The sequence below is a fragment of the Panthera tigris genome, chromosome E2, assembly GCF_018350195.1.
Source record: "Panthera tigris isolate Pti1 chromosome E2, P.tigris_Pti1_mat1.1, whole genome shotgun sequence".
NCBI lineage: Eukaryota > Metazoa > Chordata > Mammalia > Carnivora > Felidae > Panthera > Panthera tigris.
Genome location: NC_056674.1, coordinates 34,264,568 through 34,269,849, shown reverse-complemented (window position 1 = coordinate 34,269,849; position 5,282 = coordinate 34,264,568).

Below are 5,282 nucleotides of genomic sequence, written 5' to 3'. Positions count from 1 at the left end.
AACGCATTGCTAATAGCAATGGGAAGCTTCTCAGAAAAATGCGGGTTTCCTTCTCATGAGGAATCGGCACATTGGACCACGTCGGGTTCACGCTCACAAGTGACTTCAGCCGCTGGGCGGAGAGGCAGGTGCTGCCTGGCACAGGCACCTGGGCGGGCCATAGTCCCCACCGCTCCCTGCAGCCTTACTCTGCGTGCACCTCATTCACATCACCGCCCGGCCCCCGGAGGCACCTGAGGGTTTTTCCTCTGGTCTGGTCCAGTCTCTCCTTGAACAGGTGAGGGAACTGACCAAGAAGGGGAGACACTGGCCCAGGGTCAGGGTGAGGTATAGTCAGTCCAGGGACACATGTCAGCCATGAACTCGGAACTCTTACCGGCTCCTCGTCAACACCGGGGTGACTTCCGAGAACGGGTAACCGTGTTGAGCCACGCCGTGCACTTCACACCCGCTGAGGCAGGCGCTACCATCATCCTCCCACTTTTCACCAAAGATGCAGAGCCTCAGAGGGGGCAAGTAACTATCCCAAGGCCACACAGCTGGTTGGTGGTGATGTTGCCATTCCAGGTCCGATGGATCCGAGGCCAGAGTCCGAGCTCTCGAGGACGGCTCCCTACCCCACCTCTCCAAGGCAAGGCCCCACGTGGTGCAGCCCCTGCCCTCCCCTGCAGCCCTCCCCCACTCCACTTCTCCAGAGACCCTGCAGCTCCAGCCAAGGTGCACCCCCTACTGCCACCAGCCTTGCCCCTCCCCCATCAAAGCCCCACCAGTCCTTCAAAGCTCAGCCTACTTTGTTCATTCTTAGAGTCTTAGGGGGTTGTGTACTCCTCTGCTTCTCCTGCCTGCCCCACCAGATGCTCCTGGAGGCCAGAGAATCCTGCCAGCAGCCGTCACGGTAGCCTGGACTGAGTGGGCATCTTTGAAAGAGGGAAGGGAGGAAGGAAGGAAGGACAGATGGATGGATGGAAGGTATGGTAGAAGTCTGGAGCTGGAACAGAAAAGAGAGGGAGGGAGGGAGAAGGATGGATGGATGATATGAGAGAAGGCTGGAGCCAAAACAGGAAGGTAGGGAGGGAGAAGGATAGATAGTTGGATGACATGATAGAAGTCTGAAGCTAGAACAGAAAGGAAAGAAGGAAGGAAGGAAGGAAGGAAGGAAGGAAGGAAGGAAGGAAGGAAGGAAGGGAAGGGAGGAAGGGGAGGGAGGGAGGGAGGAAGGAAGGAAGGGAAGGGAGGAAGGGGAGGGAGGGAGGGAGGGAGGAAGGAAGGAAGGAAGGAAGGAAGGAAGGAAGGAAAGGGGAGGGAAGGGAGGAAGGAAGGAAGGAAGGAAGGAAGGAAGGAAGGAAGGAAGGAAGGAAAGGGGAGGGAAGGGAGGGAGGAAGGAAGGAAGGAAGGAAGGAAAGGGAGGAAGGGAAGGGAGGAAGGGAAGGGAGGAAGGAAGGAAGGAAGGAAGGAAGGAAGGAAGGAAGGAAGGGAAGGGAGGAAGGGGAGGGAGGGAGGGAGGAAGGAAGGAAGGGAAGGGAGGAAGGGGAGGGAGGGAGGGAGGAAGGAAGGAAGGAAGGAAGGAAGGAAGGAAGGAAAGGGGAGGGAAGGGAGGGAGGAAGGAAGGAAGGAAGGAAGGAAGGAAGGAAGGAAGGAAGGAAGGAAAGGGAGGAAGGGAAGGGAGAGAGGAAGGAAGGAAAGGGAAGGGAGGCAGGGGAGGGAGGGAGGGAGGAAGGAAGGAAGGAAGGAAGGAAGGAAGGAAGGAAGGAAGGAAGGAAGGAAAGGGGAGGGAATGGGAGGGAAGGGGAGGAAAGGGAGGCAGGGAGGGAGGGAGATGGATGGCTTGGTAGAAGGCTGAAGCCAGAACCACCCCCCAAATCCAGCCCCACTGTAGTACCTGCAGGACTGGTCCTGGATGGGAGTCTGCGCTGGTCAGATAAGCAGTGTCCCAGGGCAGAGGGCCGAGTACGAAAGCAGCAGCAGCCCAGGGGTGGTGGTGCCAGGCCTCTCCTCACAGGCCTGGGGTGCCCAGACAGGCTAGAGAACCGGCTGGGCCAGACTGCCCCACCCAGCCCCTCCTCCCCCTGCAGGGACAGGCTGGGGGCTCTGGAGTCAGTCCTCTGAAGGCTCGGCCTCCTGAGTCGTTTTGCCAACCCGACTCTACTGGGCAGCCCCCGGGGTCGCCTGCATTGAGATCCGTACCCGTACCCGGGAGTGACCCTCCCCGCTGCGCCCCAGCCCTCCAGATAAACATGGTATCGGGCCCCGGCTCTTTCCAATTGGCTGAGTGTCTGCTGGCTTCTATCCCTCTGGGCTTTCATTTCCCGATCTGAAAATGAGGACAATAGCACCTGGGTTGTCCAAACCCACGTCCAACAACGCGACTTTACTGTTAGTATTGTTTTCCTGGCTTTCCCTATGCTCTGCATCCCCTCCCAAGAATCCAGTGCCCTGTCTGCCTGGGGCCTGCCAGCCACCCTGGGCACCCCTCTGGGGCAGCGGGAGGGACCTCGGACGCAGAGGCAGCACCCATCAACCGGCTGCAGCTCTCGGCAACCCCCCCCCCCCCACCACCCAGTTCCTCCACCTACTAATTGCAGGGTTGCAAGATGCCAGCTGCCTCCCAGGCCCCAGGCGGGCTCCTCCCAATGGAGCGGGGCTCCCCGGAAAGCCTCCCAGTTCTCCTCCAACCCCACAGACCCAGCTGCATTGGGGGTCGTCTCCATGGTGCTCAGGCCACCCCCACTTCCGCAGGAGGTAGCCTTCCTCTGTGGCTTTCCCCTTTCCCAGGCTTCCTGAAGTCAGAGAGGAGCATCCTAGCCTCCCCTTCCCCCACTCAAGAACTAGCCGTGGCTCCCCACTGCTGGACAAATATAGCCTCGCTCCACATCCTGGCCCTGGGAGTGCTCTCTACATGCCCTTAAGCACGTGCTCCAAGTGGCCTTGGTTTCAGGTCCCTGTGACTCTACGATAAAGTCCAGACGGGCCCCTTGCTGTGGCCTCTCTCCCATCCCCACTGGCCTTGCCAGCACTGTCTCCACACCTGCATCAGTGGCCTGGGACTGCGTGACAGTTCCTGGCAAGCTGCTCACACCTGGCCCTCCAGCTCTGAGGGCCCAGGTCCTGCCTCTGGGAATCTGGATCTCCCCAGGAGGGAGGGAGAGGGTCCTTCAGAGCTGACACCCTCTGCCAGCTGTCATTTCAAGTTTATATAGGGGCACAAGGGCATGATGGGGAAAACGAGGCCCAGAGAGGGAAGGGACCAGCCAGGAGAGGACAGGGCTGGGAGCTGGGACTGGAACCCAGGCAAATCTAAAGGCCGTTGTTCTCAGCTACAGCCGTCAGCACAGGGCTGAGCCGGTTCAGAGCAGGCAGGAGGGAGGCAGGAGGGAGCTAATGATGGAAAGAACCTCTGACATCAAGCCCTCTTCCCTTCAGAGACTCTGCAAGGCCCTCTCTCATCCAGCAGCCCACTTCATCCTCTAAGGTAGGCAGCTTGGAGTTGGGGATCTCACTACCTGGATGGGTAAACTGAGGTTTAGAGAGCGAAGTGTGACCTGGGACTCCCTGGGCCCTTTTAATAGGGTTGTGACCCTTCACTCCTTTGACCTCCTCCATTACTATAATAACTCGAGACAGCACAGCCAAACAGATGTGCATTCACCTTTACCACTAATAGGCAGGAAGCTCTGCCTCCCTGGGCCTCAGTTTCCACAGATGTACACAGATGGGGTGCCGTAGGGATTAGAAAGCACGTTTGCCAAGCTCCCAGCATGAGGTTCAGCTCCCAGCAGGACTGTTCGCTTTTGTCCCAGGACCCTGCCACGTCTGTGTGGAAGGCCAGTGCACTTGTCCGTCTGGGGTGGGGACCTTTGTCGGGGATCTGCCTCTGCCTGCATGTACCACCCACCCAGCCACGCTCCCCTCCCCCCGCCCTCTGTCCAATCTCAGGAAGTTCCACCTGACCACCCACCCAGTTGCCCAGGTATCTTGATTTCAGGATGGAATGGGGTTCAGCGGGGTCGCACTGGAAAGCAAAGGCAGCTTTGTCTGTTCCTGGACCACAGCCTTCCCGCCACCAACCCCACCCTGTTGGCTGAAATGATGTGTGTAACAAGATCCCTGGAGATTTGGCCGGTGGGCGTCTCTTGCAAGACGAAGTTTATCTGATCACCCTGTTCCCCCCAAGGGCTGACCAGAGGAAGCTGCCAAGCTAAGGAGGACAGAGAAAAAAGGGGCCACACCAGGCAGTCGGCCTCTTATTTCTTTTGATGCTCATGGCAGCCCAGTGAGGCATCACAATTATTCTCCCACCTCACCGGGTGAGAAAACTGAGGCTGAGGCCCCCAGCAGCTTCCCCAGGTGTCACAGCAACTAAGAGGCAGGATTTGAACCAGGGCCACCACCGTCCGGAACAGACGCTGGGACCTCTGTACCAGCGGCTCCTGGTGCACTTTGCAAGTAACAGGTGCCCCTCCCCGGCCTCCGGGCCCTCGGAGGTCTGTGTGGCGTCCCCCTTCCTCTCTTGCCACGTCCCTCTCATTCACTGTGTCCCAGCCCACTGGCCGCCTGTTTACTCCTTCAGCGCCCCAAACCCGTTCCCGCCCCCAGTCTGCAGGCACGCTGTTCCTTCTGCCCTGAAACATCTTCCCCTCCTTCACATCCTTCCCTGGCTCCTCTAGCCACACAGATATTCCCTCTCCTATGCCCATTAACCTCCATCCCAGTCCCTTGACATTGATTTTTCTGGATGACTTCTCCTTTTGTAATTGCCCATTTATTCACCTGGCCGGCGCTGACTTCCTGCTCCCCTGTCAGCCCGTGAATTCTCTGAGGGCTAGAATTCTTGGTCCTTTTCAGTCACCTTCGTATCCCCCAGTGCCTACGCCTGCCACACAGCAGGACCTCGCTGAGTGTTCAACGAACGAATGAATGAATGGAGGAACGAATGAATGAATGACCTTCCGTGCTCCGTCTCAGGCGCCTGCTCTGGGTGGCCCAAGGCCAGTCCCAGAGGTTCAGGTCGGTCAAAGGCAGCAAGAGATGAAGTTATAAACCAGAGCAGGCAGATGGAGTGTGCAAAGTTTTTTGAGAGGAAACTCAAAGATGCGGTGCTATTAAAAATTGATATTTCAGTGAGATAATCCCGCTCCTAGGCTTTTAATTGATTGTCTAAAAAGCCTTCCTCTGTTGTTATGCTTCTTTATTTGCAGGGACCATTAATTTTTCTATGGACAATCAAACCCAGATAGAGTGGAAGGGCTACCGCACGGCTGATCCCAAAACAGTAACCAAGGCGC